Genomic DNA, 14,032 nt, shown 5'->3' with positions numbered 1-14,032 from the left:
TGTCGCGTCGATCGTTCGAGCGTTACTCGCTTCCACGCGCGATTGAATTGAATCGCGACAAAGTCGGTCGCGCTTCGACTGAACTGGGTCAATTGTTGGGTGCACGAACAGGGGGATGCGAGGGGGTTGGGGTCGTTGGAGGGCAGTTCTCCGCGCGGCGAGAGGAAATGTTAAACAGTCGGGGGATGTACGCGATGTATCGAGTGCTCAATTAAGCTGACGATGGTTAACTTTCGAAATTTCGAAAGAGAATCGGGCTTGTTACACTTTGACCGTGTTTGCGGCGCTTGGCGCGCGAGGATCCGAGCGTTTAATAATTCATGCTTTGATTGTCTTCGACAACGTCCACGGAGGGAGGGCGCATCGTGAGGTCAAGGCGGCGAATTCGTGGCCAGGGGATCGTTCCTCCGCTGCTTTAACGCGTATAATATAATTTTTTTTTTAACGTATATACAACTTGGGCGCGTATACGTATATATTCATTTAAATTGCCACTCGTTAGCGGGGGACCATTTACGTTTAATTTCTTCGTTTGCATAATCGAGTTCGACTCTTTCGAACACGGCGCTCGAACGGGTCTCTCGGTCGAGTTTCGAGTAATAATTTTTTTAAAAACGTGTTTAAAAAAGAGAACAAAAATAACGTAATTTTCTATCGCGTACCGCCCGACAATGTGTTTTCTGTTTACTTTTAATTTGAATATTTTTTTCATTCGTTGATACTCCTTTACTCGGTTTCCGAAGGGAACTGAAAATGAAAGGGTCGCGAATTTGAGGTTGGCATTAAATCGACTTGTGGCGTGTGTTGGCACAAATGGTAAGACGAGAGGTCGCAAGAATTGGGGTCACCCATTTAAACCAAAACTTTTTCCAACGAATCCGAAGTCATAATAAGCAGACACGTATCCGAGCGTTTGTGCCAATGCGCAGTACCGTATTTACTAAGACGCTTAACGTCGAAGTTTCGGTAAACTGAATGCGCGGATTCATCGGATGAAGTAAGAGATACCTATATATAGCGTGTTTGAAGTTTGCAGAGCATGCAGTGTACTTACAACTTGTTAGCTTCGAGATCCGGGGTTCGTTCGTTCGTTCGAATCTCTGCTGGTACCTTCCATTTTGAACAAACTTTTTTCTTTATTTCGAAACCGATCCTTTGACGGTCACCGTTACTTATTGCCATTACAACGATGCATTGAACGTTTCTGTTTACCGTTGTAAAAAAATTTATACACAAAAAATGTAATTAAAATTTACATAAGATCCCGAACGATTTGAAACACAAAAAGAATATAATTTGAGGGAAGCGTTTCTGAATTGCTCGTTACTCTTGTCACCGAAGTTGTTGCTGTTCCTATTATTTTATTTATTCTGTCCCGTGACTTTATTCATTGCAATGTAAAAGAGAATCAAGTTCCAGTGCACGTAACTCTACAATTGTGTGAAAATCTCTTCACCCTCCCCATTGAGTCGAATGATTCGTTTAGTTATTTAACGTTTTAATCGACGTCGTTTTAACGGAGGAAACAAGGTACACGAAACCGAGTAAGAGGGCGAAGAGCTGCTAAAATTCCGTTATTAAGACCCAACCTCAAATATTGCGATGAAATTTTTATCGCGCAGCGCGCCAAGGTCTGAAACAGCGTGGCTTGTACGTGTTTTCGTATTAAATGTGTATACTTTCATAGTCCACGCGAACTCGCGGTGCAACAGATACACGGGCGTGCTATCTAATCGATATTTAATGCAATTTGCATGTAGGGGCGTTCAGTTTGCCCGGCCGTGTCGTTGTTCCCGCAATCATTCCGTGATTTCCACGATACAATAATAATTGGGGGCGCACAACTGTTGTACGATACGTCCAATACTCGGAGAATTGTTCTACCGTGGCGATGACGAATTTTGAAACGGAGAATCGTTCCTGAACGATATTCAGGTCTCAGTTGTGTGTGTTTTCTGTTACTGGTCTCCCCGCTTGTTTAACTTTAAATTGAAATTGAAATTGTACGTATGAATAACACCGGAAACGCTCAACGTACGATGGTGAAAACGAATTCTACGAATTGAATTCGAAATGTTAACGATAAGTTGTCTTTGTGTATCGTAAATACGGTTTTCAATCTTTTCTTTTATAAAAACTATAAGGTATCCTAATGGACGACTGTATGTACAATATATTGGTATCTTGGAAAAATTGTATCTTGGATGGTAAATTCAAGGACGATAACCGCGACGATAGAATCATCTTTTCCTGTATCGGACCCTTGACCTTCGCGCCATTAAGTCCAGATTTATAGGACACCGTGAATTTCCATCGTGAATCTGGCCTAGCAGCCACGTTCGCACGTTTCATGGTACGTTGGGCAATCAATTGGTTCGAGTATGATTAGCTCGTAAAGTTGTATAACGGCCGTGGGATCGTACAGTAGCACCTTATCGTCGTGCCTCCGCGGTGTCTATACGTCTGAATACGTTTAACGCTCCGCTGGCCGGAAAGGTCTTGGTGTAATAATTGAGCTATAGCCGCGTACGGGCGTGGGTACATCGAGGAGTCGAGGGTAAGTCGAGTGGTTAATAGAATTCATCTGTGCCTCGTTACGCGGTATTTACCTTCCAACTGGATTGTTCGGCTAATTCCGCTATCGATTTGTTCGAAAGTTTTCGATACGCGCTCCCAATGGAAATCAATGCCAAGTAGACTGTAACCTTTCTTTCCGCAGGGTGAATCGAAACTAACCGTTAGCTCTTTTCCACGGGAAGATAGAGACAATCGCGATGGAAGGGAACGCTGCATGGTTTAATTACATCTATGTGCTCCGAGATAACAATTCACCCGCAAATGCAATTTTTTTTCATTCAAAGTCGAGTAAATCTTTTCCCAAACGAGACTGACCGTAGCTCTCCTCCAAAGGAAGACAGAAACAATTGGTGAAAAAGAACGCTGCGTGGTTTAATTGCACCTGTGCGACCTAGGGTACCAATTCACCTGCAAATGCAATTTTTTTTCATTCAAAGTGAAATAAATCTTTTTCTAAACGAGTCTAACCGTAGCTCCAAAGGAAGATTTAAACTATCGGCGGAGAACCAATTGTTCTCCGTTGCAGATGCAATTTTTTTTTTTTTTTAAACTGGAATAATTGTTTCCCCAAATGGGATCACTTAAAGTTACTTTCTTAAGGAACATAGAAACAATTGGTAGACTGCTGCAGGGTTCAATATACACTGGAATAACAATTCGTCCGCGGATGGAATTTTTAATATCGAAATGGTGGTTGTTTTCGTATTTTGTACAGGATGGATGACGTCGGAATAAATTAGAGCAGTGAGCATTTTTTCTTTCAAGAATAATTCGTAAATGTGGAATGCACGAGGTATGCGTGCGATCGAGTATCACTCGACTAACACGTCTGACCAGCACTCCCTGCATCTACTTGGAGCAGGGTTTGCAAACATTGTTGATGGTACGATATTAACCGATTTAACCAAATGTAACTAATTAGAAGATAATGAATCCGACGAGAATTAATAGATAGTATCTAACCATCGTCAATATTTACACAAACATCAGTGTAAGTAGAAATAACGAGCACTGGTCAGACACGTTGGTCAAATTGAACCGAATTTCACGCGAGATGGAAGAATTAATTCTCTCGAACACGAGGACTCGTGTAAACAATATTTTATTCTATATTTTCGACTTGTGTTTGTTAAATAAATCACTGTTAATTCTATCGTGAGATTGTCCCCATTTTCTCACTGTTTTGCGTATACAAACACCGAGAAGAGAATCGTAAGAGGTCTGTCAGCGGGTAATTAAAATTCACTTAGAGCGGTATCATAAATCATTGCAATAGGTTATAATGAGGTTATGTTAATAACAGTGTATAACTGTATCTCGCCTTTTTATCGTAACTTGCACTTATTTTTATTTGTGTATATTTCATTTTTTTTTTCTCACTCGATACCACAGTTCTTGGTATACAATTTTCTTGGTGTACAATCTTGATGGAATGCAAACGTATTATTATCGCAATATACAGAATGACCTACCTCGTTGTATTGCTTTACTAATTCGTCGACAAGAATCGCTCGCACCGAATAAACAGAACCACAAACACGAGAATTACTTCGTTTCACATATCGAGGTACAAATTCTTTCATATATCCGGGTAGTACGGTAACGACTAATATCACCAATACTCTTAATTGTTGCTCGTGATTCAGCTGTCTTAAAAACGAAATGAAATATTTCTTCTTTCGAAATTAATCAATTTATAAATCTACGTGGCACAATTTCTGCGAACTCTGCATACTTCGAAATCATTGACACCGTTTTTGATCATCACGGAGTGCGCAGGAGCGAAAAAATTTATCTACCGTGTTCGAAACGTCCAGAACAGAAGTTTAGTTATCAACTAAACAGTCGAGATGGAACAATAAGGATTCTGGGAATACACTTGTTTCAAAGTAGCTGAATGACAGCAGTGAGTGCACCAACGTGTGCATGTTGCGAGTGAATGCATTCTTAAGGGCGGTGAGTGCATTGTGAGCCCACAGTGTAACGACAGTAGCGAGTACAACGAGCATCGACGCAGTCTTTAGGGCGAGCGTTTAAAAGGAGAATAGTGAAAGAGTAAAATGAAAATAGTTTCTCGGCCGAAGAAAACGACTGGGTTCTTAATTAGTTTGCGAGCATATTTCCTTTATTAACGTCGTTCGGAAAAGAAACGGTCGAACAAGTGGCTGAAGCAAGAAAACGAAATTTTGTCAAGTACAAGTATAGCTGTCACCTGAACTAAGAGAAACGTGAACTATCGAATATTCACGAAATGGCGGAATATTAAAATTAATCAAAAGAAAAAGGTACATCTCGTCTCTTTTATTAACGACGAAACAACCGCCAGAAATATTACGATTGTCGTTCGATAAGCGTTCAGACACGTTTTCTACGAGCTATTAAAATTTCAAATCCTCGAGATATTGCTTCTCCTAAGCGGGAAAGAAGTCATTTTATAAAAAAAGACATTGAAATTCCCAACGATCGCCGTTTGCCTAACGGACCTTCCTCGGAACTCTCGCAACACGGTCGATTCTCCGAATTTCGATGTAAAATTCCAGCAAAACAATCCGAAGCCTATAAACCGCAAGAGAATGTGAAAGAATCGATTTTTCGATCGTTCGAAACGGGAAAGCTCCCTTAATACCCCGATCCCGAGCCGCCGAACGAAGAAGTTACCCGGAAAGACCGATTCGCGTATAAACGAATTTCTGTTCAATTTCGCCGACTGTTTATTTGCCGGGGAATTCGAACGGGGAAAGCTGCGTAGATCAAATAGCTGCTGGTATAGCGGATGTATAGATTGAAATTCTCTGGTAGAAGAGAGAAGAAGAAGAAGAAAAAGAAAAAGAAGAAGAGGAAGAAGGTTTGCGCAAAGGGAGTTGCGTCGCGAGTGATTTCTGGGTGAACCACGGGGCGAGAAAAGAAAAAGGGGAGGAGGTAAAATATTGGGTTGTTCGGAGAGTCACTTCGTTCTCCAAAATGGAGAATAGATAATTTCATAAAATGTTTGTACGCTCTAAAAAAAATCGTGTTTCATTTTCATCAAAAGAAAAAAAAAACAAAATGACTTTCCGAACAACCTAATGGAAAGAAAACTACGAAGAGCAAGGGTGTTTTATTGTTCGTATTTGCGAATATTAAAACCGTTTATCGGGCCGCGCGTGTAGTTTCCCCTGGACGTGTAATAAGTGTCTGGTACATGAATGGTGGGAGGATGCGCGAGGATCCGCCATATTTTCGTCGGTTCCGCGTTCTTCTTTTTCTCGCCTCTCGTACGCAGAACCCTACCCCAACCTCCGACCTCGAACCTATCCCCCACTCTCACGGAGTCTCGGTCCTGAAACTCAAAATTACGGACACGAAGATTCCCGATTTACTGGGTGCATGCGCCGGGAGAAAGAAAACCTGGGTAGCCAATCTTGCCGTATACGCTCGCTCGCTCAGCACGAGGCAGATTGAAGCCAGCAGGCTGAACTCACATAGTTACCTGGGCTCGCTCGCCGGAATACCCGCTGCTGATTCTGAATTCACTTTCCCGACGAGTTCGCGAACCAATTCTTGACTTCCCTATCTCGTCTCTTTCCATCTCTGTCTCCTTCCTCTCCCTCTCTTACTCTCTTACTCTCTTACTCTCTTACTCTCTTACTCTCTTACTCTCTTACTCTCTTACTCTCTTACTCTCTTACTTTCTTATTCTCTTACTCTTTTACTTTTTTACTCTCTCACTATACTCTCTTACTCTCTCACTTTACCCTCTTACTCTTGCCCTCTTACTTTATGTCTCTCTCAATCTTTCACTCTCATTCTATATCTCTCTCTTGCTCTCTTCCTCACTCTACATCTCTTTTTTACTCTCTCATTCTTACTCTATGCCTCTCTCTCGCTCCCTCTTTCACTCTTTGTCTCTTTTTCACTGACTCTCTCCCTCACTCTACGTCTCTTTTTTACTCTCTCACTCTCACTCTCGCTCCCTCTTTCATTCTTTGTCTCTTTTTCACTGGATCTCTCTCTCTCTCTCTCTTTCTCTTTCTTTCTTTCCCTCTCTCGACTGTAATACTTAATCAAAGCAAAAGAGACGCGAGCAGGGGAAGGGGGTATGAGAGAAAGTCGAAAGAGGGGAAACGATACGGGCCGGTGGGCGATGATCGCGCCCCGATAAACCGAACAACGTTCTTCCGGCCCGTGAACGAATCTATTATTCGACAACCTAATTACGCCGCTTTTAGGAACCCCGGTAAAAAGAAACATTTATCTTGCCCGCCGCGCGCGAAGCGATTCCACCATGGGGAGGTATTGATTTTACGCGTGCGTGCCGTCGAACGAGATCATCCCCGTGATTGCTTAAGGGGATATGCTACATCGAACGCGTTCCAAGGTATTTGCGTGCTCCTTTCCGAAAGACGATGAAAACAAACGGTTAAAGAGACTTCTGAAAGAAAATTTGTCACGACTCGTAAGCACTCGGTATCGTTTCAATATCGTTTTTCGAAAATACAAAAATATACACCAAGTGCAAAAATGCACTTTTTAGAAATATTTCTCACTGCTCGACGAGCCGAAATAATATCCAAAAGAGAGAATAAACGATAATCGAGAATACGATCTCCGTGACGTTTTCAAAGATGCTTCTCGCTCCTTGAAAAATTCCCCGTTTCGCAAATATTGTCTTCGAAAATATTTGCGAGTATCTTGGACACGGTTCGCGCGATCGAACACGCGACGCGTCTTTATTTTAAATTTAAAATACCTCCGCGAAGCGAATATTAAAAATGGATATTAAATACGAATATTTTAAAACATTAACGAATCTCTTCTCTCCCTTGATACTTTCGTATACGGAATATTTCGAAGCGTCGATTCGAACGAAACGAATGCATTCTCGATTCCGCGGTTGCATTTTCATGCATTCGTAATTAAATCTGGTGCGTTGTATTTCTTAGCCGTACGCACGAGTCGTTTCGAACGAACGGCTGGCTCCACCGTGTTCTAACGTCCGATGCATTCTTTTCCTTTATTTTTATTCAACGTGCTCGTTACACTTGCGAGGATACGGGAGCGCGAGGTAAAATCGAACGGAAGGAGAGTACGTGCGGGTACACGACAGCCGAGGTGCAGCTAAAATCCGGTTATTAAAACCTAACCTCAATATCGACCTCTATGCTCCGCGAGCCTTTCAGAAGTAATAATTTTCGATACGTCCGATACAATTTCCGCCCCGGTGCTAATTAAACCACAGCCTCCGATTCCCAATTAGCTTTCTCAATCGGTCGTTATCGAACAGATCGGATCCACTTGTCGATTCTTTGCTCGAAGCGCACGGTATTCAATGGCGGATCGGTGGTCAGCGGAGAGAGAACACCGCCGGAAGTGCCAGCCGGCGGCCAAGGTGGCATCGATATTTATTGCATTTAATACCGGCTGCCACGTTTACGTTAATTGCAACGGTCTCTGGGTCTTGCTACGTGCGGTTACACGCCGCAGCTCGCCGCGACGAGGTACAGTCCTCCGGTTTACGTACGATCGGTGTTCCAGGCGACCTGCAATCGCACAGAGACTCCGGATCCGAGGCGCCTTAATCCTTTGCAACGCGGAGCTATTTTTTACCACGGGAAAGCAGCCGCACGAAAATTCTTGGCGAAAAGGTTGATGAAAGTTTTTTTTCAAAACCCACCCGACACGGACGAATACGTCGCGATACTTTTGAAAATAAACGAGATCAAACGCGCAACGTGTTTGGGTAATTTTTCACCGAGAAAGTTTTCATTCGACCCTATTTCTGAAAAATTCTCTTTAAGAGATACTTTCACCATTTTTTTTTTTTTTGCGAATAAGGATATATGCTCGAAAAATTAACGAAATTGCGAGGGATAATCGTTGGTGATTTTCCTCGAAATTGAACCGGGTCTTAAGATTCAAGTAGCAAGCTTACATAGAAAGCTTTTTGAATATTATTTCTATATAACCTATCCATAAAATCGTAACGAACGATAACTCGAACCAACTACCACTGGAACTTAAAAATATATTCGTACGGGAATTTAAAACAATAATTTTAACCCTAATCTGTTCTTCGAGTCTTTTTCGCAATATATTTTTCTGCAATTACAGCTACTGTACAAAACACACATATATTTCCCTTAGATGCTCGTTGCATCGAAAAAAGTTGAATATGTTGCGTTCCGTGCATTCGGTACACTTTTCACCCAACGACCTCGCGTAACAATCGAACGCCTCGGTTACAATGCTGTACCGCGAGAGTGTGCATTAGATTCCGGCATCTAAAACTCAAAGAAAAAATCCGTGACGCGATGAAAGAATTTTTATCGCCTCTGGGTCGCGTCTGTGCGCAATGTTGAATCCAGCGGCGGGTGAGAATCGTCTCTCGAGTGCAAAGGGTTAATCCTTTTTGCAGCAGCTCCGTTTGTTCGACGTACAATTAGCAACGCGGAAGCTCTGGAACCGGCGACAGGGGTGAGCAGACAGCACCGTTCCGCTTAATGTGTCTACTTACCGGCTTCCGTGAACGCGGAAGAACAAAGACGATCGATCACGGATCGACGTTGACCGTAGAACACGAGGAAAACCTCAACCCGGAGACGAGACACGCGGGCGACGTAGTTTCTGTCGCGTGGGGAAAGGACAATTTTCAGGGAAACGCTGGAAACCGGGAAAGCCAAATTGGAAATCAATTTGTTTGCGGTGCCCCGTTCACACCCTTGGAACACCTGGCAGTCTTCTTTGTCGCTTCGAACGCGGGGGAGACGACCTCGTGTCGCGCGTTGTTCGCGAACCGCTGTCGAAGTATGATGAAATTCTTGGAGAAAAGGGTGAATTTCACGGCTGTCGATTGAATAAGGGCGGACGAAGGTGAATGATTCGGAGTATCGGTTTCCGTGGAAGATTAGGAAGTATTCAAAATATGAATCTCATTACATTGTTGAGAAATATCATTAACTCTGAATCTCAGATTATTTGTATTTCGTTATATCGTGTAATGGTAAATCCTTTTGTACGTGTATATTCTTCCAAAGTACTTTTCTTTTTCTATTACTTCTCTTTTCCTTAGTTTGTATTATTTTATTGCAATCTTGTTGTAGAGATTTCGAGGTCAGGTTAATAGCAATTGTACCTTATCTTTGTACGTATATTTATTTTCACCTTTATGGGTTAATTTCACACCTTATGGGTAAACAATCTCGAGATAATGAAGACGAGTCATTATAATTATTATTATCATTGTTGTTGTTGTAGGGGATAAGTATATTCGTCAATTTTTGAGTTTCCTGTAGAGTGGTGGAGCTTCGATTATATAATTGGTAAAGGAAGCAAGGTGTTCTAATGAGTCAGAGGATGATTAAGTTCACGTCTGTTAATACGTCTGTTTACGAAGCTGCGCCAAAGGCGTCGCGTGATCCGGGCGCAACGTTGGCGCTTTATTGCATCTTCATTAAATGCGGCATTGATTTTTGTGTACAAAGGCAAATTTAATTTCCCGGTTAATGCACGCGGAATCAACTTTGCTTTGCCCGGCGGCAACGGTTTAATTAAACCAGCGAGGCTTAAATTTTCGGGAAAAGTGCGCGAACGTATGTGCATGCGATTCTATTTTGACTTCGCTGATTCGTGAAACAATGTTCCACGTCTGTTCACGAAACTTTCGAACACCGAGCTTCCCGAATTAGAGCTCGATTCGAAGTAGTTCCACGTTGACGTAAATTGCAATTAAGGAAATCGATCGCCCCACCTTCGTTTCCAATCGGTAATAGATGTATTTTCAATCGGACTTATTAATTAGGTACCAGTGCCCGAGAATAATCATTGAGCGTTACTCCATTATTCAAACGGAAAAATGGAAAGTCAGCGACGGGTGGAACAATCTGTAGAAAACTTAGAATTGACATTTGTCGAGGGAAGCTTCTATGAATTTGTAGATTTATTATCTTGTTGATCGTCATTATTATCGTGTATTTATTACAAAAATTAAACAATATTGTACAGGGTGGAAAGAAACTTTTTTTCACGACTTTAGTTCACCTTTTGGAGGTCAAATTTCGTTTAATCGTATACAAAGATTAATGAAAGGAATCACATGAATACGGTACATGTGATTTCTTTAACGAGTTTGATTTTTGGGGAACATTTTTTTCACTGGATCTCCACCGATCCAAAAGTGTCGAATTTGCTTGTTCCTCGCACGATGAAATATTTCTTTTCATTTTGTACGCGTTGCGCCGTAATAATTGCATAATTGTGGAAAAATGAGGGAACTCGACTCCTCGTTTGAGTTTATTTTCGCACGCGTGCACTTTCGAAATACGAACGAAAGGAATTACGAAAAATGTTCTTTCGGCGAGTAGCGACTTACTCGCAATGTCAGAAGAGATTTCAATATTTTTGATCGGCGGTTGAGTAGTCCGTCGCACCTATTTGAGTCCGAAAGTACCAATCACGACAAGCACTCTCCAGCATTCGGCAGCGAAAGCAAATAAAAATAGGCGGTCTACCGCATATCGATTGAATTTTTCATCGACGAGAATACTTCACAAAGCGGTAAATAAAAAATAATCGTTAAACGATATATTTGTGGACTGCTGCGGACAATACCCTGATCGAGAGTTTCCTTTTTCCGCTTGTTTACAGCGTATTTACGCATTGATTGTAGTCCACGATAAAACATCGGGCGACGAACTGCACAACATTTTATCCAACGTTAGGTTATTTATTTTTTTTAACCGATGCGCGATAAACGATCGCGAGTACTACAGCGTGAACGTGTGTAATTAATTTTCTGGGAGAATAAAAAGTAACACTGTTCGTTGTTAACTCTTTATTTATCGCGGATAGTTTTCGTTAATTTTGCACGGAAAACGTTTATAAAACACACCCAGTTAAATGAAAACTATTGGGTGATTTTTGAATCGCGAAAACAGGGAATAGATGTATCGCGGAAAATGGTGGAATTTTTATCGTTACGGAATTTATCAAACACTGTGTAGGTACGTACTAACGGACAGTTATTGCACAGTGAGAGAAATACAAAGTGAGTACAGAGTCTGATTTCAAACCTAATTTTAATATCGTTTTCCATTGTGAATTAAATCCAAGGGAAAAATGATTAACCGATATTCTGCAGTTTAATATTTCTTTGCTGCCTTTCAAAATTTAAAATCGCGTGAAAGGAACGAAGGGAAGAAAGAATTCGTGTATTACCAATAATGAATTTATTAATACGTTCACAAAAATGTTTTCACATCGAAGAGAATAAGTTATTAACCTCGTTCTACCGAAGAGATGTTAGAATAGAGGATTGAAAATGTTGGAACGAATACGAATCTCCAGAAAACCGTGTACCCACAAAATCATTTTTACCATTCAAGCCCTTCTATGAAAGCTTTCCATTGTACTCTGTTAATTCAAGAAAGAGTATTCAAGAAATTTTATTATTTACATTCCCATTAATCGTAAACAAGCAATCCTTTATTTTCCGATCACAGTGACTGTAATGTTTTCAACCATATTTTGAGCCCTTTTCGGTAATATAGGTTAAAATTACACAAAAGGAGAAATATATTGTTTGGAATTAATTTAGAACAGCATATTTCTTATTCTATCTCTTCCCAAACGATCGTGAAATTATAATTTTAACACGTGTCAACGAAAGGGGCCCAAATTAAGAGACAGAGACAGTTGTATCATTTTATTGGTAATTTTCAACGTGTATGTTTCTTTCTTTACATAACTCCAGCTCGTATCGACGACAACGATCCAAATTAAGGGTTGGAAATCTTACGATCGCCAGTATCGGTGAATAAAAGAATAATTCGTCTCCTAAAAGGAATTTCGATTAAAATTTTATCATTGTTCTACGAAACAAGCCGATGCGCTCGTTTCTAAAACTTTCTAGCTAAAAGGATAGAAAAAAGACATCCAAGTGATCGATCGGAACGCACGAGGGTTGCGAATCGCAACAATGCATTGTTCGCGCAACAAAGAAGTTCCGATTCAAGATATATTAACGTGTTTGCCTTGGTTTCATTTCGACTTACCAACGTACCTTACCAGGAACCGGAAGTAGCCCGAGGGGCGGTGTCCTGATTCTGTCCTTGTTTCGAGCCACGAAATTTCGAGGACGCGCCGGTCTCAAAAGAATCGGACGCTATCCGACGAAAGGAGCTGCCCTCAGGACGGTGGACGCGCATAATTTAAATTAAAAGCATTCAGCGCGTTAAATCGCCAAGATATGCAATAAAGAACAGGGAAACTTGGAGCGTAAATTTGCCCCGGGTCCGCGAAAACAACTCTCGTAAAACGAGTATTTTATCAAAGCACTCTTAATTCTCCGGGCCGCGTTATTCGACGTGCAAGTAATTAAAGGCTCCGCTCACTTTTATCCCCGTCGATGTTGCGCAGAGGGTGGTGGTGGTGGTGGTGGTGGTGGTGGTGGTGGCGGTGGTCGTGGTATCGGGGGTTTTCTTGCGAGTGGCAGCTACACGAAAGAAGTAGCGAAGAGGTTGTTTCAATTTTGCCTTGGGGATCGAAATACGAGGACATAGAAAGAAAGTAGGATGGCTCCTCGTGCTTTGAAATCTATCGAGCTCTCTTACAATTTACACAATCCTGGTTTTAACAGCGGGGGACTCCGTTTCTTCCTTTTTTTAAGTTCGATCGATTCTCCTCGATATTCTACGCCCGATTAGAAGAATTATTACCGGATAATAATCCTATAAATCTGTCCGATCTAACACGAATACATTCGCAACGTTCCGTTGACACACTTGTACCTCGAATACTGCGCAAAATTGATGTATCCTGGGGAAAAAAAAAGAGAGAGAAATAAATTCCCTTTGGAAAGAAAAGCGCAACGGCGCTTGGCAGGGTGCATCGTTGCACTCGGTGCAAGAGCGCAAAGTCATCGAAAGACTATCGATAAAACACGGTTTCTACTCTGTAATATTCCCCCTCCCCCTTGAATTTTCTGACGAAATTCGAGCCGACGAAAGGGCGTCGAAAGTTACGTTCTGGGCGGAAAAAAAATTTCCTCGATTACCAGGGGCCCCCGGTTCGAAAGTAAAATTTTCGGTGATCGTGTAACAAAGTACGAGAACGCGGTTGCAATGCGCGAACGCAAAAGGCATGCCTTTGGTCGGCAACCAAAATCATTCTGAATTGGAAAATGAAACAGTTCATCGATACGCCGCAATCAAATACAATCCTGTTTGCAGTTAATGCAAATAACAGACGGCTCGAGCGTGTTCCGGTGAATTAATCGAACGTTTATTCAAGTAGCGGATCGTTTTGCAGTATTTCGCGTAGGTAACGTTTCGACGCTAATACGAACGTATCGCTCGCGAAGTTAGAGCCGAATATACGTCAGACCCCTATGAAATAACGTTGTCCGTGCCGTATTCCCCGGGCGACTCTTCGCGTCTCACGGCGTGCATTAAACATTTACTTCGCGAAATATGTGTCAGGC

Source organism: Ptiloglossa arizonensis, chromosome 11, assembly GCF_051014685.1.
Source record: "Ptiloglossa arizonensis isolate GNS036 chromosome 11, iyPtiAriz1_principal, whole genome shotgun sequence".
Taxonomy (NCBI): Eukaryota; Metazoa; Arthropoda; class Insecta; order Hymenoptera; family Colletidae; genus Ptiloglossa; species Ptiloglossa arizonensis.
Note: the sequence above shows the minus strand (reverse complement) of the source record.